The sequence below is a fragment of the Pinus tabuliformis genome, chromosome Q (assembly GCF_031772625.1).
Source record: "Pinus tabuliformis cultivar Carrire ecotype Pingquan chromosome Q, CPIR1, whole genome shotgun sequence".
Taxonomy (NCBI): Eukaryota; Viridiplantae; Streptophyta; class Pinopsida; order Pinales; family Pinaceae; genus Pinus; species Pinus tabuliformis.
The window spans coordinates 110,432,343-110,456,740 of record NC_142296.1 but is presented as its reverse complement, the minus strand read 5'-3'; the positions used below and the strand labels follow the sequence as shown (position 1 = coordinate 110,456,740).

At 39.7% G+C, this 24,398-nt stretch overlaps 1 pseudogene across 1 annotated transcript in view; it reads left to right on the top strand.

The window, feature by feature from the left end:
* The window catches only part of LOC149218475 (uncharacterized), a 374,924-nt pseudogene that overhangs the window by 249,223 nt on the left and 101,303 nt on the right, over positions 1 to 24,398 (top strand). The window contains exon 7 of the transcript XR_016249178.1: positions 20,659 to 20,799. The product of XR_016249178.1 is annotated as an uncharacterized LOC149218475 (transcript). The remainder of the gene's footprint in view (positions 1 to 20,658; positions 20,800 to 24,398) is intronic.

Below are 24,398 nucleotides of genomic sequence, written 5' to 3'. Positions count from 1 at the left end.
TCTCAACAGTCCTCAAACAACCCTCCAAATATGCTTGTCACTTTGTTGTTCCTAACTGTTCTGGTTAGGGCACTTGGGCAGCCCTAAACTCCTCTCAACAGTCCTTGAACAACCCTCCAAATATGCTTGTCACTTGGGCAACTTCAACATGACTTTGTCTTAGGCAGCTTCACCATGACAACGTCCTAGATCTAGGGCACATAGAGCTAGGGCATCATCTTCTAGGAGCTGCGTAGATCCTTCTTCCCCATGGCAGCATCTAGGGCAGCATATCTCTTAGGATCTATCCTCCCACCAAAACCCAAAGACAAGTGGAGAGGAAGAGATCACAAGAAGAGTGTGTACAAATGACTAGCAAGCCACCTCTTTTTATACTAAAACGTTGAGCACATGTGGGTGTTATTTAGTCGCTGGCCGACCTTGATGAATTGTCTTATAACACAAATAAATTCATAACTCCATGAATACTTATCGGAATTGGATGATCTTTAGATCAATCCTACACCTGTCGATGAGAGGGATCCAAGAAAAATATTAGCTACCATAAATAAGATGACCCACATGGAGTTTGGCCCTAGTTGCCAATTTTAACATGTGCTCACTGCCCCTCGCTGCTGATCACTGATTCAACTTTGCTTAGCAACCCTGCTCTAGCAAAATGAATGACTTATCACTCTGGTGTGTTCTCCAATTGACCCTCAAGCCTCTTCTTATACTTTTCTCATTGGTCCATCAGTGACTGAGATTAAATCACTAATCAATAGCTAAGATTAGATTTGGCTTGATCCATGACTTTTGGAACCTTCTAACCCAATTTTATATTAATACCCATTAATATTTTATTTTTCCTAAGTTTAGACTTAGGAATTCCATTAAAAATATTAATTATTTTAATATCTCCCAAACCGGTTAGAATATGCCCAAACCATTTCTGGGTCTTGGAGATCTCATGTGCTTTAGCCTCTCCACCAATTTGCATGGCTAGAACACATCCGATGCTACCCCAAATCAACAATTATGGGACATCCAACATCAAGGCACAAAAGACGAAACATGAGAGGAGGTCATGATACCTTGACAACTTGTTACATAGGTTTCTTCATAACTAATTAGTCACTACAAAATTCATTTCTCATTCTTTTGGAAAGCAATGAAGGAGGAGATTCATCAGGCATTATGTAGCTTGGCTCTCGATATACCTAAAATAGAAATACAGAAAAGAAAGAGAGTTATAGCAGTTAGCATTCAGTACATGCCTTGTCAATCAACTATGGGGATATGATTCTATGGACTTGCTCAAAGACATGTTGAATGCCCTCGTTGCTGTAAACTAAAATGTTTTCAAGATAAGTTACAACAGATTTGTTAGGAGAAGTCTTAAATTGTCATTGATAATTGTTGGAAAAACTGAGAGGGGGGTGAAACAATATTTCACTTACAATTAGTTAATTATTAAATTTCAGAGTATTAACATCAAATAAAACATAAATCATCAACATATCACAAGAGCAGTACACAAGAAATTTTTAGGTGGAAACCTTTTCGGGAGAAAAACCACCGAACACTTTTCTAATATGATTTATGAGTATGAAATTTTTCAGCTCCAACTAGAAGGGAAGCTCCAACTTCCTAGTACTCTAGAAAATCATTCAATTTATCAGGAAGCTCCAGCTTTTGAAAGGATGTTCCTACACTCTAGTTTTACCAGCTCCAACTAGAAGGACGCTCTAGTGCCCTAGTTTTATCAGCTTTGATTCAAATGATGCTCTAACACCTTGCAAGCCTCAACTTGCCCTAACATCACCTTGTCACCTTGAACACTTTTTAGACTACAACTTGAGGGAGACTTCACTCTCCTGCCTTGCACCACCCAACCACCTTGAAAATAAAATAGAGAAATAAATTGTGGGCTCTTGTACCAGGGACAATGACCCACTTACAAAGATACTCTAGCAAATTTCGGGAGTGCGCTCCCGCAAAAAAAAAAATTGCTCCTTGGCTTTCTTCACAATTTTGTTTTCACAAACATGTTCCAAACACAATTTTTTTTCAAATAAACAAGAATTTTTGAGTGGGGCAGCCTAATATTCAAGTTTATGGCCCTAGAATTGATATGCAATTCATGGTAATGTTAAATTCTCAAAGTAAAAGTGATGTTCTCTTTTATCTTTCATTTTCATCTTTTTACTTAAATTTTTAACATTACCATGAAATGATTCAAGATGTTTGAGAGTGGTTCCGACCTCATTGGATTTCATATGGAGAAAGTATAATTTTAAATCTTATTCAAAATCTAGCAGACTTATCAGTTTTTCAGGATTTCAGGATTTGGGGGATTGCAATGTTTCCATTGGATTTTTTCATGTACTAGTATTAATAACCCAATCCTTGCATGGCATTTACTACATCAACTCGGAGAAAATAGGCTGCAATATTTTCATCTTCATTCATTCTTAGCTGCTCAAATTGTCTTCTAAAAGTTTGAAGCTTGACCTTTTTGTCTCCTTCATATATGTTTTGAAGTTTATCCCAAACTCTTTTGCAAATGTGCAATGCATTACTTTAACATACACCGACTCCGTTAGACCATTCAAATAGCATTCCGAGCTTTAACATTACTTTCATAAAGCGTCTTACCTACATCATCTGTTGAAGGAGCCGAGGGTTCTTTATAACCACTCATTATATAGTTCCAGACATCAAATCCCCATGCTTGCACATATGCTTTCATCCTTCCACTCCAAAGCGCATAGTTCTGTCCATTAAGTTGTGGATGTTGGAAATTGGTAGCTTCGGTCGGTATTTTCGTCAATGAAATCAAAAGAAAAAAATTGAATTTATATTACCCTAGAAGTGTTCAAGTTGGCGCCTCCAAATTTCAAATCGGCCTACCCAAGGGACACACTTCTTTGCATGGTCGAATCACTATATATTGAGCCTATTCGCTCACCTCCAAGGAAGATTTCAGATCTCATGTAGATTTGTTCTGTGCGCAAGTCTGAGGCAATATATCTTGCGGATATCAGACGACATATCTCTATGGAATGATGCGAGCTTTGAGGCAACATATCTCTGTGGAATGCTACGAGCTTTGAGGCACATGATCTCTGTGAATAGTGTGAGTTTTGAGGTTGAGGAAGAACCTGAAGTTCGACCCTCTTTAAACTTGTGGCAGACTTATGTATGAACAGAATTGAAGGGGTCATTGTATTGGACATTGGAGGGTTGACTTGGCACTTGTGGGAGATCATCTTGTTGGTTAGTGTTTTCCTTTGTAATCTAGTCAAAGATATGCTATTTCGATGTACAAATTGGATTGATTTGGATATTATCTCATAAGGAAAGGTTTCTGGGTTTTTCCCCTTGCAGTGGGGTTTTCTTAGGGTAATTTCTGGTGTCTCTTGTTTATTGTCTTACTGTGATCTCTGCTGCTCTATGGATCTTAATGTTAATATTTTCATGTATAACTACTTAATGATTGGAATGTTCTAAAAGAAATAAAATTATACCATTGGAAGTAGTTATCAGTGTGAAAATTGCTCTAGTCTTGTATGCTACCAGAAAATTAACAATGGAATTTTTTTCTTCGTGCAATCCATGATCTCCCTTCCATTGGTTAGATTGCTTGTGAATGAACTTGCTCTGGTACCAATTGTTGGAAACACTGAGAGGGGGGTGAATCAATATTTCACTTACAATTAGTTAATTATTAAATTTCAGAGCATTAACATCAAATCAAACATAAATCATCAACACATCACAAGAGCAGTACACAAGAAACCTTTAGGTGGAAACCCTTCCGGGAGAAAATACACTGAATGCTTTTCTAATATGATTTATTAGTACAAAATTTCTCAGCTCCAACTGAAAGGTGTACTTTTAAAGTCAAGCCCACAATGACACATTTGATCAAGTCAGCCTAGAGGACAAATTGTCCCTTCTCCAACGTTGCCTATAAATACAAGTCAAGGAGCCTCATTTGAGACATCGTCATCACATCATCTCATCTTCTCTTCTTGGGCTCAATACGTCTGAAAATTGCAGGAATCTCTTCACACATGCGAGCATGAGGAAGGAGAAAATTGTAGGGAGCCTAAATCTAGTTTGACCAGCACTTTGACTAAGTTTGACTTTTGGAGATTGGGCATGGTTTGACTTATTTTGACTTGGGTTTTTGCATTGTTTTGGAGGGTCGAATTTATGGGCACAAAAATCGAGAATTTCTAGGCACTCTGACTGTGGTTGACTTCAAATCTGTAACTAGGGCTTCAACTGCCTTTGACTTTGACTGAGATTGGAGATTTTTGGGACTATTTTTATGGCACTTTAACCAATTGAGCAGGCCACATTCTTTGACTGTTGACTGAGTTCATTTGGTGGACTGTTGACCATTGATCATTGACTATTTGCTACTGCTGCTACCGTCGTTGACTTTGACTAGATTTGACTATTGGCTTATATTTTGGATATTGGTGGGGTAAATTGTTGGAAAAGTCAAAACTTTGACTTTGATTCTTGTTTATGAATTTGGGCTCATTGTACTCTCCGCTAAACATTTTATGACAATCTAATAGAAGAAAAATTTCAAAGGGTTTTCCCCTTGGGGGGTTTTTCCCTGGTCTTTGACCAAATCAGTGTCTCTTGTTAATGTTTTGATTCTCTTATTGTCATTGCATTCACTATTCTATCTTCAAAAACTGTTGATTATTGGAAGAATTAATTGTTACTAGAAAATATTTCTTAATGAAGGATTGAATTGGGCTAGAGTAATTGACATGGCATAGAGCAGTTGAAAATTAACATGGTATTAGAGCTAAGGTGAAGGACAGGCCTAAAGGAGACAAGAGTTAAAGCAATCATCTTTGGAAAAGTTGAAGAAGTCTATCTAATCAAGTCAAGATGTCTACCTCATTCTTCAAGGAAGCTGAGAAGCTAGGAGATTCATCAAATTTTGCTGCTTGGAAGATTAGGTTGGAAATCATATCAGATGACAATGATGTCTTGGAGTACATACAAGGAAAAGTTCCCGAGCCTCTTGTTGTCGCCACCTATGCACACACACCTAAGTTTGTGAGAAAAAACCCTTAACTCCATAAGGTGTGGTTTGGTGGAAAATCTAAGAGATGGGGCTATCACCTATTCCCAACTCTCTCCATTAAAGCTCTCTCCTAGGTAAGCTAAGCGGGTGGTCCCTAATGAAAAGTTGTATGATCTGAGTTTCTAGGAGATTAAGTTAAGTGGAGTGTTTGTCAAAAGTAACTTGTCTCCAAGAATTAAGCAATCATATAAATGGGAAAATTTCAATGATATTTTCAAAGTATGGACCGGTGCCTTCAAGTAAATAACAATAGCTTGCTCAAAACTGAAATCAAGATACAATGATAGACAATCCTGCAAAATTAAATGTTAGACCGAGACGAGCATATAAACATCAATTGCAACTATAAAGGAGATAATACTCGAAAGTAAATGCTCAAATGACAATATAATTGCATCAATTACTCATGAGCAAAATGACCATCAAAGCAACAAATATATGAAATAACTTGAAATAGAGTTGCACGAATGAAGGATATTCCAAGTACAAGAAAGCTAATTGTTGCAAAATAAAATATCCAAATACTTGCACTATAAAGCAAATGCTTCTTGAGAAAATGATGATATTTGCAAGTATGACTCAAATAAATTCAAGATAGCATATATAGGAGAGTTTTATTGCATGTAAAGTGAAATTGTGATGTAGATGTGCTCTTGGTTTATTTTATTAGTTGTACTCTAGAATCTAAAGCAAAAGTTTCAATTGAACTCCAATCCTGAGACCTCACCCTTGCTTCAAATCCGGATCTCACAGTGAGGAGTCAATAGGGGTGGAGGGTCCCTAAAGTCTATACAACCAACTTAAGTTGGAGGCTAAATTTAAATGTGCAAGATTTAAACTAAAATGCCTAAATGAAATGCTTGTAAGTTTCCCAAAAGAAGTATTGATTGCAATGCTTTAAAATAAGAACAATGAAATGATGCTCAACATAGATTGCAAAATTGATTTCAATTGGAAAAATAAAGTGGAAATTAGCTCCATAGTTAGAACAATAACTCAAGTTGCCATAAATTGAAAGTGCTATACTTCTTTACTTGTAGTATATTGTGGAAACTTAACCAAATGAGTAATAGATCACAAAACACAAGTAAGTGATGGCAAATGAGATTGCAAATTAGGAAATTAAAGGACTATGTGATCTAAGAAACTAATGAAATGAAAATATGAGTTACTCACATGCAACTAGATTTAGATGGAAAATTAGAACCACAATAGCAAGTGGATGATAAATGCAAATGAGGAAGAAAAATTAGCTAAGCAATTAGATCTAAGCTAAACTAGAAAGTTAGTCACCACAAGAAAATTCTCCCTTTAAATAAGGAGGTGGGATACCTTGGGAAATTCCCAAGCTCCCTCAAGAAATTAGATTTTTATCATTGAAAATGAGACCCTCTCATAGAAATGAGGGGTTTGGGAATAGCTTATAATATGCACTTTAAACTTATTCTTTCCCAAAGTTACAAGTGTAAGATTTTAGAGATTTACTTGTGAGATGTTATAAAGTAAAGGCCTAAAGCCTTGAGCTGAATAATGGTTACATTTCCTCAAAAGAATGAGGCTTTAGAAGAAGAGGTGAAGTGATAAAGAAGTATTTGGACTTGAGGTTCCAAATGGCAAAGGGTTCCTTGACTTATGTGTTAGCTTCCTTTCTTCAAACTTGAATTGCGTCGAAGAACACCTATAGGCAAGCAAGCAAAAGAGTTAGCATGCAAAATAAATAGTGCTGAAATATGTGAGAGGAAATCAAATAGATGAGAAGGAAGGAGTTAGAAACCCAATGCAAGTATAAAATACACTTTATATTACAAATTCCCTCACTAAGATCAGCTTGAAAGCACTGATTTAGTGAGTGATAGTTGGGATTTAAACCCAACAACTTAGCCTCAAATGCTAGATAAAATCAATATGTGCACAAATGAAAGAAGAAAATATATGATTTTTTAGAGATGACAAAGAAGCAAAGGGCTCATGAAACCCCCTTTTAAATAGATCTCTTGATGTCTTATGAGATTGTTGTCCTAAACAACTTGTGGGATCTTTGATATCCTTGGAGGTGACTATTCCAACCGAAGAAGTCTTCACACTCCAATAGACTTGGCAACTTGTCCTTTGAACTCACAAATGCCTGCAAACCAATAGTTAGTGCAAAAGAGACTTGGCATATAGAGACCCAGTTGAGCTTGTCATTCAACCGAAAATAACAAGCTACAATAAGAGCATAAAATATACCAAGCCTAAAGGAGATTTGAGATAGCTACAAATGTCCCCTCCCTAGACAAGAGTGCCCTTAGGCAAATGCACAAAAAAAACCAACTAGATAACAAATATAAAATCAAATGAATAACAACATCAAATGAAACAGGTACACCTGATCAACCAAAGAATGCACCACAAGAGAAGCTAGTAACCCCAACGAATTTCACTTTATTTAGCTCAATAACAATTTCGGCATAGTAACAATAAGCACAAGCTTCAAAAACCATCATCAACAATAAGAGCTGGGTTACATTTATAAGAACTTGGGAGAAAATCCCAATGTAGAAAAAAAATGCCAAGTGCCATGAGGTGACAATCCCAAAGAGAAAGTCGAATTTGAAAGTGGTTGCAAGAACTATCAATGTGCTGGAGATCACTGTTGTAAACTGCTCCCTAACTGGTGTAGAATTTCTGTGAGTAACTGTATGTCTCATCTCCACAGATCAACGTAGATATCCCTGGCTGCTAAGTGTGGAGATTGGTAGGTGAAGAAAGAGCATATCCTCCAAGGCATTCTCATCAAGAAACAATGACTTGACACTTATGCAAATCGTGCCATGAGCTGCCTCCCAAATCTGCATATTGACTGTTACAGATGCTGCATGTAAGCTGTTGTAGCATCTATGCAGATCCTTGTGTGGCCTGGCATCCTATAAGTGGAAAGTGAAGTCTAGATTGGTGGAGACATACTCCACTATTCCCTCAAGTCAAATCTCATTAAATAAATTTAAAACTAAGTGCTGATTTTCCTTTGCTGCATGGAGTTCTGACTGGGCCAGCGTGGACATCACTTAAGGCATGTGCATATTTACTTTTTTGGCTATATGTAGAGTATGGAGAGTGAGTGGGGTCCATTCCCCACTCATTTTATTGAAGTCCCAAATTTAATCTCCAACATGAATTAAATCGATAATTTACTTTTCACCATACATAATATTTCAACTTTGCTTCTTTAAATCAACGTGGAACCTTTTGACTCCCTTTGACTTTCATTTGGAACTTTGACTTGAGTTGTACCTTGTGTGGTGGGCCCCACATAGTTGCTATATCACCTTTGACCTTCACTGGAATCTGCCATGTCAAAATTTGACTTATTTTGACTTTGGAAAAATTTAGAAAATTTTCAAATAATTCATTTTTTTTGGAATGTTTTCCTCATTTTTGCCACTGACATCAGGAAAATCTGCTTTTGAGGGACTATAAGTTGTTTTTTGACCCTCAAAGTGGGTCTTTGGATAATTTCGGGTCTCTGAAGATGAATTTCGAGTAGTCACATGCCGTAGACATTTCCGAAGACACTTATTTACGTCATTACATAGAAATCAATTAAAAAATCCTGTTTTGCAGGAAATTTTTAATTATTAAAAAATCCCACTTAGAGCTAGTCAAATTCCACGAAATTTTAGAGATGACCTAGCATGGTAATATACATTGATTTTAGACACTAAGATGCATTAGGGGCTCAACCTTCAAGCCGTCACCCCGAATTTGGGGTAATGCAGTGAGTAAAAAAACCTAGAAAATTATTCGCCACTAAAAAGAAGGAATAATTAACCAAGTAAAAATAACACTCCAAGGTGTACTCACTTGCTAATTGAGCCCCAACACCCTAGGCCTGTTACATGGATTTATTCATCATGCTAGTGACATTTATACAATATCCCCGTAGGCAAAGTCACTTGACACGGGGACACATGACACGAAGGACACGAGGATTCGAGTGTTGGACACGGACACGTTGAACCCCAAAACATGACAAGTTAGGACACATTATATATATATATTAAAAATTAGATATTTCTTACACAAATTCTCATTCATGATACAAATTCATTGATTCAAACATAGATCTTCATCTAGATGTAAGTTTTACAAAGTAACATTATGCATACAAATACAATTGTGACATAAATGATAAATCATAATACATATTCATCAATGATCCAATAGGAGAAAGACAAGATACTATAGTTTTCTCATTAAGTCATCAAAATCAAAATGTGTACAGTGTTACATAGGTAGTAGCAATGCCAATGGAAAATAGAAATAGCAAATACAAAACAACTACAAGCTTGAAGGTAGTAGGTAGCTCATGAGTCATCAATCCTCATAATCAAAATCAACATTGCTGTACTCGTCATCATGGTCACCATTGCTCTCCTCTTCTGCATCCTCCTCCTCTATATCTAATGTCATATTTGCATTTGCTGGTCTGGTGTGGAAGATGACCCCTCTACAGTATCACCATCATCAAAAGTGACAAGCTCTAACACTGGCTCATTAAGATCCATGTTGGCCAATGCCAACTCAACACTACTGTCCAAACCCATATCATTACGAAAGATATCCCACATTTTTGTCTTTCCCTTCAACCACTCATCCCTCTGTCTGTAAATAAGATGAAGGTTGGTGTGCACATACACCATTGTCTCTTCCCTGGACTGCTCAAGCCCGCTCTTCTTGACACTATACAAATTCCCATATGTGCTCCAATTCCTCTCGCAACAAGAGGATGAAGTCACCTGAGAAAGGAGCGTCATGGCTAACTGCTGTAGAGGAGGGCTTGTTGCCCCATGAGTTTCCCACCAAAAATAGGGCTTCTTAGCCCCCTTGTGTTTAATCACATCATATCCTGCAAATCGACCAGTCCCAGTGGAAAACTCTACAAAGACATCCTCCTCCTCATTAAGGGACGCTCTATCCTAAAAATTCTTTCACTGCAACCACTGATTTATTTTACCTAATTATTTCCCAATAAGTTAATTAAGAAAATCCTTCAGTAAACATTAAAATAAATTCTGTTGCAGATATCACATCATAATACAGAAACAAACACATGCACAAGAACACATCGACACAAATATTTTGGACAATCAGTTCTCGGAGAAACCCAATGTGGGAAAACCGGTGCAGCAAGGGAGGATTTTATTATTCAATAATTCTTTAGTACAACAAGGTGCCAAACTGGCTTACCCAACAGAGACAAAATTTTTCAGCACTTCCCCCGGTCTCAGCATCAGCCTCGCTGACCTCTGCGTAGCTCCCAGATCCTCTGCGTCAGCCCCTGCCTCTCTGCATCAGCATTGGGCTTCTCTGCATCACCCACGCAAGCCCTCCAGTGACTGCGTAGTCTGCAAGCTTTGCATCTGCCTGAGAGGCTCTGCGTCTGCATCTTCAACCTTTGCGTTGTTCCCTTGGTGCTGTTCCTGACACTCTGTTCCATACTTGCTGCCTCCTACTGCTCTCCAGATCACTAGTTCAAATTTCTCAGCTAATCCTGCTCCAGAAATCGAACTGACTGGTCTCCCTCAGTGTGTTCTCCAGCTGACCCTCAAGCCTCTTCTTATACTTTTCCTGTTGGTCCTTCAACGGCCGAGATTAAATATCTAATCAACGGCTAAGATTAGATTTCGCTTGATCCATGACTTTTGGAACCTTCTAACCCAATTTAAAATTAATACCCATTAATATTTTATTTTTCCTAAGTTTAGACTTAGGAACTTCATTAAAAATATTAATTATTTTAATATCTCCCAAACTAGTTAGAATCTGCCCAAACCATTTCTGGGTCTTGGAGATCTCATGTGCTTTAGCCTCTCCACTAATTTTCATAGCTAGAGCACATCCGATACTACCCCAAATCAACAGAAAAATCCGCCTTAATGCAACTTTCCTCCCCTGTGAAATTTCCCCATCCATGTGAGGAGGGAATCTGCGAGAAGGTCCACCATTCAGCCACTCATGGTTGTAGTATTTTGGGTTCAATGAGTGAGCCAAACAATGTAAAGGTGTGCAATTCTTGTCTCATCTACTGACAAGAATATCCTGTATGGTGGTGAAGAAGGCCTCTGATGATGTGTCATACTCGGGGCACTCACTTTGTAAAATAATGCTCCTCACAGACTCAATCATGGAATCCCATCCCTCATAAACCTCTCCTAGGATGGGTTGGTCTGTATCTTCAAATCAAGCAAAGAAATGATAGGGTCCATGATCTGAATAAGTAGATCAACCCTCTCCCACCAGCATCATCTAACACTGTGTCCTTCACTCTTTTTGAGGTTGCTTGATTTGTCTTTCTCCAAAAAGACCAAAGCTTTGAAATAACCATGGCCCCAAGAGCGGTCTTGACCTCCCCCAACCTCTTCAACATGATGAATGAAGAGGCAAACCGTGTATCTGCAATCTTCAACAATGACAGATTGGTGTACTCCTTGTAGATAGTGAGGGCATTTGTATGATTTTGTACAAAGTTGCGGATATGCTGTGCATCCTCAATAATGATTCCAATCCAAAGCACATTAGAAGCAATAGATTTAAGTGCTAAATTCAAAGAATGGACAATGCAAGGTGTCCAAAATACTTGTGGATATTTAGCTTCCACAATCATGCCAACAACCTTGCAAACAGGTGCATTATTTGTAATGATTTGCACACAAGAATCAACACCTACATCTTCAATAACCTTAATAAACAACTCACCCATATATTGTGCATTCTTGTATTGTCCAAGTGCATCCACTGATTTCAAGAAAACTGGACCATTCAAGGGAGACACCATGAAGTTGATGAGTGGGTGCCTGTCCATGCATCGAAAACAATGCTAACCCTAGATGTTGGCCATGCTGATTTAATAAGCTCGAGCATTTTGTCCACCTCTTTCTTTGCCTTCATCAACAATGTGGTTACAAGCTTCTTTGACCCAGGAGGCACATACCCTGATGGAGCCCCTTGAGTTAGAGCTTGGCACATGTAAATAAATAAAGGTGAGCATGCAACATTAAAGGATATGAAGTTCTGATAGAAAAAAATGCAATGGTGAGATCAAGCTCTTCCTATTTCTCTTTTTGAAAAATCTTGTCCATTAGACCAAGTGCCATGGCCTTTCTTTTTGCTGCTTGTCCCCCACCAGAACTCTCAAATGGAAATTTGTTGCTACTTTTCCTCAAGAATGGAAGGGGGTCTTCCTTCTTGTTTTTCTTAGATGTTGCAGCCACCTTTGCCATACCAATTTTGGCCTCTTTATCCATTTCCTTCCTGTTAGCTAAAGACACCTGTGTACATGTTGCAATTCCATAACTTCGTAAAACCAACAAATGAGCTTTAACACAGAAATATGTGCTCATGAAATGAGTTTTGCAATAGTTGCATTTCCAAGCAACATTGCATCCTCCCTTCATCTTGCTGCCTGGCCCTTGCTCTCTTGTGACATATTTCCACAAGTGATATTTATTATCTTGAGGCTGCTTTCTTCCCTCAACATTTGAAGACGTTGTTGCAGTTCCACTTGCAGACCCTGATGAAATTGGAAGAGGAGGGGCATCTCCAATGTGGACATTCTTCCCCTTCCTTTGCCCATTCCCTGTTGCCCTTGATTGAGCCATGGATGTTTGTTAATTTTTAGGTATGTTCTATGCTTAGAGCAATTTATTTCAGTTTTCACAGTTAGCTCAATATCTTTTCTAGATTAGCAATCACATCAGCATTAAATTAAACTGTAGATAGAACATAAACATAAATCACAAAAGACAAGCCAAGACAAGAGGACACAAGATGTGGCGCTAGCCACGGACAAACCCCAATGTAGGGAAACCCTTGATCAATTCTTCTTATATGTTCTTCAATAGTTTAGTAGAGAGAGAGAGATATTACGTTTACAAAAGAAGTCAACACTTTGACTTATCTAGATAAGAGCATAAATCATCTCTAAGAAGATGATACATGAGATTAGTTTAAGACATGCTGCTTCAACTGATTCTCCAAGGTGACTCCTTCACCTATCATTGTGCTGCATTTCGTCATCATACTGCATCTCACCATGCTGCACCCATCATCACTATGCTGCATCTCATCATGCTTCATTAATCATGACTGTACCCATCACTATACTGCATTATGTGCCATTGCTGCACCATGTTTCCATACTGACCTATGTGATAGTTGCATTTTGCTTGCTTGTTGTCCCTAGCTTGCTTGTTGTCCCTAGCATGCTTGTTATCCTTTGCATGCTTGCTGTTGCATGCTAGCTGTACCTTGCATGCTAGCTGTAACATTGCATGCTTGGTGTATTCGTTGCTAAGTACCATACAACTGTCCCAATGTTAGTTAGTTGTCCCTTGCATGCTACTCTCCTTCGGAGATAGATGATCTGGCTGTTCCGACAGTTTCGACAATTTCGGCTGTTCCTGGCAGTTCCGGGAGTTCTGACAATTCCGGCTATTCCTGGCAGTTTCGGCAATTCTGGCAGTTCTGGCTTTTCCTGGTAGTTCCCGCAGTTCCCTGTAGTTCTAGCTTATGCCCTCTGCGTCAACTTTCCCGGTTGTTCCGACAGTTCTAGCTGTTCCCGACAATTCCGACTATTCCCAGCAGTTCCGACAGTTCTGGCAATTCTGGCTATTCCCGGCAGTTTCGATAGTTCATGGCAGTTCCGGCAATTCTCCCAGTAGTTATGGCTTTTCCCGATAGTTCCCGGCAGTTCTGGCAATTCTGGCAATTCCAGTTATTCCCGACAGGTCCAACAGTTTCGACAATTCTTGCTATTCCCGGTAGTTCCAGAAGTTCCGGCTATTCCCGACAGTTCCCGCAGTTTCGACTATTCTAGCTATTTCCCACAGTTCCGGCAGTTTCGGCTTTTCCTAGCAGTTCTGACAGTTCCGGCTATTCCTCGCAGTTTCGGCAGTTCCGGTAATTCTGGCTATTCCCAATAGTTCCGGTAGTTCCGGCTTTTCTCAGCAGTTCCGACTTCTGCCCTTTGGATTAGGGCAGCGTTATCCCTTAGGATCTCTCCTCCTACTAAAACCCATAGACAAGTAGAGAGGAAGAGATCCCAAGTGTGTTGAAATGACTTGAAGGCCACCTCTATTTTTACTAAAACGTTGAGCACAAGTGGGGTTTATTTGGTTGCTGGCCGACCTTGATGAATTGTCCCATAAAACAAATAAATTCATATCTCCATGAATACTTATCGGAATCGGATTATCTTTAGATCAATCCTACACCTCTCGATGAGAGGGATCCAAGGAAAATATCAACTTCCATTAATAAGATGACCTACATGGAGTTTGGCCCTAGTTTCCAATTTTAACACTCCCTCTCAACTAGGGAGAACTCCATCCGCTGATCCATATGTCCGACTGTACTATTTCTGCCATCAGTGCCCTACACTGCTTTGCTTTGCTCTGCTCTACTCTGCTTTGCTGAACCATGAAGAAGAAGAATTGATCGAGAATGTCTCATACCATTCTCTACTGACCCGAAGTCAGCTTCATCTGAAGATAGTGTGTCACATCACTCTTACTGGCCCAAAGTTAGTTTTATTGATCCAAGATCAATATCACAAGAGAGTGTCTCAAACCACTCATACTGATCCCAGATCAGTTTCATTGATCCCAGATCAATGGAGATCATCCTAGCATAGGGAGTACGGTAGATACATCGATGTGTCCGTCGATAGTACTACTATGGTCCCTAACTCCATTTCCCTGCTCATTGATAAGATGAGAGGTACTTCCCATGAGTCCCAGACTGCATGGGTAGGATGCTTCGACAGGAGAACTAATCATCCTGTCCACAGGAGAACGAATCATACTGCCCACAGTCGCCACGGGAGAACTAATCATCCCGGCCCATAGGAGAACTAATCATCCTGTTTCATAGTTGCCACGGGAGAACTAATCATCCCGGCCCACAAGAGAACTGATCATCTCGTTCCACAGTTGCCATAGGAGAACTAATCATCTCGACCCACAGGAGAACAGTCATCCTATTCCACAGTCGCCACGGGGTATCACAAGGGAATGTTGAACTTGTCATCTTGTACATAGCGCACCACCAGGGGAGGGTGAGTCGCCCTGTGGTCGTATGTTGCTCCAGTAAGTACCCCAAGCCCCCCAGAGCTCCCAGAGCTCAATGCATGCAACATGCAGGATCCTTATAAGAAGGTCTCTCAACGACTCCAAGTCGTTTGGGAAAGTCATGGATTTTACCTTTCCCCGGGGCTTTGACAAAATGTCTATGACCTGTACATCAGTCTCAATGCGATGGAGCCTCCTCGCTCATCGACTTACCATATCCCAGATAAGGCAGTATCTGATGTCTATCTGTTGGAGCAATCATCGAATACGAGATTCCTCAATAATCGAATCCCCCTCTAGTTGTCACAGAGAATCGCAGTGGTATTCATCATGTGTACAAACATCTCACTTAAGAGTTTCTGCAACCATGCAGCTTCACACGAGATCATACTCGTAGCTATGTATTCGGTCTCGGCGGTGCTTATAGCAACCGACTTCTGCTTCTTGCTCATCCATGATATCGAAGCAGAATCCAAAGAGAACCAGCACTGAGAAGTGCTCTAGTGATCCTCCACACTGCCTGCTCAGTCAACATTCGAATAATCATGCAGTTTCATATTTCCGGCAGTGTATCTCAATCCATGAGAGATTGTGCCCCAAAGATATCTCAGAAGATTCTTGGCACCAATCCAGTGAGGCTTAACCAAATATGAGCTCACCATGCTAACTGCAAAACATATATCCGGATGGAAGTTCACCAAGAACATCAACGCGAATGAGTTTATGAAACTCAGAGGCATTTCCCAAATCTAGTCCGACATCACTACCATATAACTTCTGAAAGTTAAGATCCTTGAGGTAGTCATAGGCTTGCAGTTTATCATTCCACATCTAGAATCAAACTCTTACTTCTGCAAATGAGAGGGTCTGCACCTGTCAGAAATAGGTCGTCCTCATAAGGTGCTGGTATGAGAGGTCTATCATCCACAACCTTCAAACAATGGTTTGGATCGGCTTCACTCTTAGTGAATCTCAGCTTCATCTGACAGCTATCAATCCTCTCATACTACACCCGAGGAGTTTTGCTTCAAGTCATAGAGGGCTTTCTTCCACCTGCATACGTGAGATTCCTGATCATCAATCTCAAACCCCTCAGGTTGTTCCAAACTTGTGGACCTGCTACATGAGGGGAATGGTCCCCTTGTAAGATTTTCTTTTGGTACATCTCAGACATGTACTTTCATGCTCTTTTTGAATTCAGGCATCCCTGTCACCATCTGACTCACAGACCTCTGGTGCTATGTGTCAATGGACACAGTCCCCAGTGGACTTCCTGTAACTTGATACAACCCTGAACTCTAAAACATCTTTGAAAATTCTATTTTCAAACACGTACCTTTCCATTGATGAGTGCCACATCGTAACCTTTTACTTCCATTGTTGAAATGGACATCAGGTTCTTCTTGCGATCATGTACATAAAAGAGATTTTGTAAATGAATCGAGTTACCCTCATTCAATTGAGGGGTAACATTCCCTACACCCTTTCCGGGATAGGTGGCATCGGCTCCAAGTATAATCCCATGATTGTTTCCATCTCTACCAAATTAGAGAGTGCACCCTTCTATCCAATGAAGTGCCTTGAAGCACTACAATCAATAAGCCAGATTCCCAAAGAATCTGAAGGACAGGGCCAATACAAGATAACGCTTCTTTATCTTATCAAAAACATCATTTTATTCTTCATACTTGGGGTTCCTTGCTTTCTTTGAAGAGTTGGCCATTTCCTTGATGACCTGCATTACCTGTCATTCCTTTGATCATTGAAGATGTCCGTGGAATGATTGTTATCTTCATCAAGAGATGTGTCTCTGCCATTCAGACACTCCTTCGCATAATGGCCAAACTTATTACAAGCAAGGCATCTGCCTTTCCTTCCGCCCTTAGATCTGGACTTCCCATTGAAGTGATGTTTAGGTAGGCCATCAGAAACTTTTGTTGCGCCATTATGATAATATTCTCCGCTTCGACTTCACCCTTGGTGAATTTGAAGAGGGATGAGGAATCCACTGATCCTTTTGTCCTTTCCCAACTGTTTTCGGTGCTTGCTCTTTCACTCTTGCTTGGGCATTGTCTTCACCTCAGCTCTGATACCATGTTAATTTTCGGTATGTTCTATGCTTAGAGCAATTTATGTCAATTTTCACTGTTATCTCAATATCTTTTCCAGATTAGCAATCACATCAGCATTAAAGTAAACTTCAGATAGAACATAAACATAAATCGCAGAAGACAAGCCAAGACAAGAGGACACAAGATGTGGTGCTAGCTAGGGACAAACCCCAGTGTGGGGAAACCCTTGATCAATTCTTCTTATATGTTCTTCAATAGTTCAGCAGAGAGAGAGAGAGTATGTTTACTCAAAAGTCAACACTTTGACTTATCTAGATAAGACCATAGATCATCTCTAAGAAGATGATACATGAGATCAGTTGAAGACATGCTGCTTAAACTGATTCTCCAAGGTGACTCCTTCACCTATCGTTGTGCTGTATTTTGTCATCATACTGCACCTCACCATGCTGCACCATGCTGCACCCATCATCACTATGCTGCATCTCATCATGCTTCATTAATCATGATTGTACCTATCACTTTACTGCATTATGTGCCATTGCTGCACCATGTTGCCATACTAACCTATGTTATGGCTGCATCTTGCTTGCTTGTTGTCCCTAGCATGCTTGTTGTCCTTTGCATGCTTCCTGTTGCATGCTAGCTGTCCCTTGCATGCTGGCTGTAACATTGCATGCTTGGTGTATTTACTGCTAAGTACCATACAACTGTCCTAATGTTAGTTAGTTGGCCCTTGCATGATGCTCTCTTTCAGAGACAGATGCTTTGGTTGTTCCGACAGTTTTGGCAATTCCGGCTATTCCCAGCAGTTCCGGCAGTTCTGACAATTCTGGCTATTCCCGGCAGTTCCGGCGATTCCGACAGTTCTGGCTTTTCCCGGTAGTTTCGGTAGTTCCCGACAGTTCCGGCTTCTTCGCTCTGCATCAACTTTCCCGACAGTTCTGGCTATTCCCAGCAGTTCCAACTATTCTCGGTAGTTCTGGCAGTTCCGACAATTCTCCCGACAGTTCCGGCTTTTCTCGACAGTGCCGACAGTTCCCTGCAGTTCTGGCAATTCTGACAATTTCAGCTATTCTCGGCAGTTCTGACAGTTCCAGCAATTCCGACTATTCCCAGCAGTTCCAACAGTTCCAGCTATTCTTGGCAATTCCAACTATTCCGGGTATTTTGGCTATTCCTGACAGTTCCGACAGTTTCGGCTTTTCCCAGTAGTTTCGGCAGTTCCCGGCATTTCCGGCAATTTCGGCTATTCACAGTAATTTCGACAGTTCCGGCAATTCTAGCTATTCCCCTCAGTTCCGGTAGTTCCGGCTTTTCCCAGCAGTTCCGGCTTCTGCCCTTTGGATTAGGGTAGCGTTATCCCTTAGGATCTCTCCTCCTACTAAAACCCAAAGACAAGTAGAGAGGAAGAGATCCCAAGTGTGTTGAAATGACTTGAAGGCCACCTCTATTTATACTAAAATGTTGAGCACAAGTGGGGTTTATTTGGTCGCTGGCCGACCTTGACGAATTGTCCCATAACACAAATAAATTCATATCTCCATGAATACTTATCGGAATCGGATTATCTTTAGATCAATCCTATACCTCTCAATTAGAGGGATCCAAGGAAAATATTAGCTTCCATTAATAAGATGACCCACATGGCGTTTGGCCCTAGTTGCCAATTTTAACAATGTTGTAAAAAATAAAGAAAAAATGCACAGATTTGTAAAACAAATGCACATGCAAACTGCTGTAATAAAAATGCAAAAAAATAGAGAGAAAATGCACTTACCTATTGCTTGAATCACCTCTAAAATGCTCCCACACCCTTTTCTCTTCACTCTCACACACTCACAGCAAACCCACAGCAAGAGACAATGACTTTGGTGAAGTTAGAATGGACCAAATAGCCTTTTTAAGGTCGTGCGGAGGTAAAAAACACATGACACGTGTCTTGGAATCGGGACACGTTTGTGTCCCATCAGGACATGATTGGACACAATCCGGAGGACACATGTCCCACTGAATCGTGTTCGATTTGGGACACGTGAGGCCTGGGCAACGAATCCGGTATCTTAGCTTGTCACAAATTCGGTCAAACAAAAGCCAGCAAACTCGGTCAAACAATGCTAGAAGATCTCGGTCAAACTCTGCCCAGAACTTGGTCAAACAGATCAGAAGAATACTTGGTAAACTATAGTCAAACATACTCCAAATGTGCTCGGTCAAACTTCAGAACTTTTCTCTCTATCACACGTTTGAACAGAAGAATATATGTTTTTTTGTATTCATCTGAATTGATGCCAAATGGAGGAGGTCGAATGTGTATATATAGTGGTCAAATCAAGTGGGTTTTGACCAAGGGTCACACCCATTCAACTGGTGGGGCTGACCTGTCTCTTTGGAGCCTACATGAGCTCAAAATTAATAATTTTAATTTCTTTTAAAGGGATGATTTGAATAGCGACCGTAGCTACCAGAAATCAACAAGGATCACACATTTTTTCCCCCTCAGTCTAGGATTCTCTAACTCCAGTGGCTTCATGCAAAATGAGAGGTAACACAGTCCAAATGCTGTAAGTGGAAGGGTTCAACCATGTCTGACTGTTGTGGGCTTGTCAATGCATCCTCTCTCATAGTATGATTGGCACAGCTGTAAAAGAGAAAAAAACAGGAAAGCACTTTACTCCAGCTTCCATAGTAAACAAACAGTGAGGTTTCTTACATTAGTGATTTGTTCGCAGTTGTTCCTGTAGCTTTGGTTGCATTGGAGCTAAGGTGAATCGCAAGAAAATTTAACCCCTGATGAAGAAGATATGTAAAGATTATTTTGTTTAGAAATCACTAATGTTTACATAGCTGGATAGATATGTAAAATGTCATGGTGCAATATTCAAAACCCTATGATACCAAAAAACGTTTTTGAAATAGGCTAGTAATAATGGGATAAGCTTTCCGTTTTAAATAATACTGGAATGCATACCTGTAAAGTGGAAATTGGCTAGTAATGATGTAATGTTACTTCCAATTTTATTATATTTGGCTTCCATAGTTATAGGAGGGTACGGCATTTAGTATACCTGTTACAATTCACATGACACATTCTTTCTTTTAACTCTTATTTCTCTTTTTCAAGTATTGGTTACTATCCAAATTTCAAATATCTCCAGAAGTTTTTACTATATATATATTCATAGAATTTTACATGGTCACGACTCATGGAATTTTACATGGTCCCGACTCTACTGTTATATGTTACATTATAATGATAATAACAACATTAGATGAAGTTTGTATGTTAATGTAAATGAAAAGGGCACAAACTGTTTGCAGAAAGTTTTTGATTAATTCTATTTCTTCGTTTTATGGTCTAACCCAGTTTTGGTGGCAGACAAATGACTATTGTGCCATCCCTCAAATATTAAAGGACCAGTTAGGTGAAAGATACCCTGGTGCCAGAAGGGCTTTTTTAAAGACAGGTGGTGATTTTCCCTTCCTCTCTAGAGCAGATGAAGTCAATTTACACCTCCAGGTATGCATTTGAAATTAGGGATGGTTCCTAAAGTATGTATCTTTATTTGGATGTTTGCAATTATGATGCTTCATTATGACACTAAAAGATAGTTTAGGAAATGGAATAAATGAAAGGGTCAGATTATATTATTCAGCTCCTAAGATACACCGTTGAACTTCAAATGAACTTCACATGAAAATGGGGAAAATGCAAGCAGAAAAATCACAGAAAAATCTTGAACAATGAAAGATCAGTAATGAATAGATTGCTGAAATAAGACGTCAACTAGTATTTTTTACATAGAATGAGGCAACATTAATAGATACATTTCATTCCATAGTTCATGTTTTCAACCATCTATTGGTCATTTGACATTTACATGACTACTAAGGGTTTGAAACATTTGATTTTACAAATAATTCGTTATCGAATTACAAGATGAGATTGTGATTATATGGCTATACCACATTGCAAGGTCAAATACCAACATAGTCAATACAACTGGCCATGCTAAAGATGTGAGGATGGTTAGAAATAATGGTCATTCATTTATTTAGACTTAGACGTCGGTAGTTAGTTGGCTTTACGAGAAATGTTAGTTATAGGTTAGAATAAATACGAGTGTATTATAGCGGTCAATAGGTTAAGAGTCATTAAGTTTATTTCATTAGTATATCTTTTGTAGAAAAATTGAGTTTAAGCCCAACCTAGTTTCAAGTTCATGAAATCACATCAAGTTTAATGCTACTGTCATAAACATGAATATTTTCGAGCTTAAAACACATGAACCTACTCTACTCACTTTTGCTAAAGTAACACAAGCAACCCACAAATTTAACACGTGTTTTTGATCAAATGACCCTGGAAAAACCAGTGAGAGAGGAGGATTTTTTTATTTCTCAGAGAAATTTTACGGCAGTCAAATCAGCAATAAATACAACTTATCTCCCTTGGAAATCATGCCTAGATTTCCTAGAATTTCATGCAGTCTCAGCTCCTCGATTTCTGTGCCCAAGCTTCCTTGGAAACCATGGCCAGCTACTCAGAAATTTGTTTTCTACAATGCTCAAAATTTGTGCTCAGTCAGCCCTTGAAAAACACACCCACTGCTGTATGAGCTGCACATTAAGTGCACTATACCAGCTCTTGATTTTCATGCTGCTTGCTGCGCATTTAATGCTAAACCACACCTCCAAATTTGTGCTGAACCTGCCTCATTTTTTGTGCTACTCATAGGGATTTGTGCCCTCTGTCAGCGGTTGTATGGACTGCTCTCTCATTCTCTTCAGCTCAACTCCTCTTGCTGAACTTCTCCCCTTGGCTCTCTTTTCTCCTCTTCTCCAAATCTCATGAAGAATAGTGTGCCTCTTCACTCCTTTTCTCCTTTTATTTCTCATCAATGACTAAAATCCTTAACCCTAAATCTCAATGGCTGAGATTAAATCTCACCATCTCAAGATCAACAGTCATGACCTAACTTTATAATGTTGCACTCACTTTATAAAAGTCACTTTTTAGTCATTAATTACAAACGTCACTTTGTAAGATTATAAAATCACTTTATAAAGTAAAGTAACTAGAGAATGAAATATGCTCTGTCATTTCTGCATGCTAGGCACTACCAATGCAGAATTAACTCTGGAACGACACACTCCCTCTTAACAGGGGAGTTGCTTCTGGCTCCAAAACCATCTCACCGCCTGTATTAACTCCCTCTAAACCTGAAGCATGTCCTGCTACTTGCACTGAAACCCGAGCTGAAAACTTGCTAGAACCAACCATGCTCCAAGCAGCTCCATCGCACTCCTGAGTATCTATCAATGTCATACCACTAAGTCTCCTGACAGTCCCAAAAGAATCACTTTTCCTTGCTACCGATCCCCTCTCAACCACTGACACTGATCCTGAATCTAAAGATCCACTTGAATCCACCCACAGGTTGGCCCAACAACCTGTATGATTGCCCTTGCCTGATGCCAAGCACTACTGCTGTAACCAAGGTCACTCCCTCTAAAATAGAAGCACCTGTCCATGTCAGAACAAAACTCTATATCCATCCTCCTCCATGGTTAACACTGAGAGCAAGTGTTCCGTTGGTCCTAGAACAAATAACATCCTTGTTGAAATTCTATAGCATGTGCATTAGAATATATTTTTCTGATCTGATAATTTCTTCCTAATTATTTTCAAATAATATTTCTCATGCCACCTGTTGGACACCTAATCCACTAAGGGTTATGGTGTGGAAGTTGAATAGTCAAAGGAAGTCCAAGAGACTTTGGAAGATGAATCCAAGAGTCACTCCAATGTATTATAAATGTATATCATGTGAATAATATAATGCATTCACGTTTATCCTTCATATCTTCAGTTTTCTCCATTTGTGTCTAACATGGTATCAGAGTTGGTACGTTCATAAGCTGCTCAATCTTGTGTGAGCCACTTGTTTTTGTGGCCTGTGTAAACTTGCGCTTCTCTATCTCAATGAAGCTTGTGGGTTTGTGAGCATTTTCCAGGACAGAGTCATATTGGTTGCTGATTCATGCGTAGGCATTGAACTTGAAGTCTGAGCGTAGTTCATGGGAATACAAAACGTTTGAACACATATATTGCTGTGTGTTGGAATGGACAGTTGATTTTCCTTGCTTTGACACTTCCTCAACCCTATTCTTGCCATTTCTCTACTTGGCACCGTTCCTCTGCTCTTCAATAACTTGTGGCCAAGAAGAAGAAGAATGGAATACTATCTTCCCACTCCATCTGTGACCATTTCGACCACATGTACCTCAAACTTGTTGTTGTTACAGTAATACAAAATGTTTGAAGTAGTCTCTATGCATTGTTCTGCGTGCGTTGGCTCATATTGTAAGCTACATTCATTGTCCCTTGGGATTCTCACTGGTTCTTATGCATTGGAATATATGTACAATGGTTGAATCTGTGCAAGTCATGACTGTGGTTTCAATGGTGTATGTGCTCCTACAAGAGGATATCTATTGTGTATACAATGTGTTGATGAATTCCCTGTAAATTGGTGATGAATCCTTACATTTAAGGCTCCTCTTCGTGGCATATATATATATATTATATTTGGTGTCAAAGGTCATGAATTGTGGCATGTTGTTGTGCGTGACCCCAACAAATCCTCTGCATTGTTTAAGTTATGTTCTCTGTTGAATAATTTTAATGTGTTGCATTGAACGTTGAATGAAGCGTTGAAACCTGTGCTCTTATTACCTGTGGGACCGGACTTAAAGTCCGTGCATTTTCTGAAGGCCTCTGTAAAGCTGTTTTCCTTAAACCACCTTTGACGACATATCGCCTCCTCGTTCATTACGGGATCACCCCATCTAAACGCACTTACCACGTCATCTACCTCCACAATCCACCTTTCTCCCTATCCGCCTTTCTCTGCGAACTCTCCGCCTTAAATAACGCTGTTCTGAGCTTCCTACGCTCTAACTTTCTTGGGGGGTACCTAACTATTCCTGCCATAACGTCTTTGCACCTACTCCTCGTCAAAGGCCTCTCCATTCAGATTTGACCATACTCCTCACAGAACCATTGCTCCTAGCTATTCTCTATTCCCGTGGTAGGAATCTTCTACGTGGTTGTCT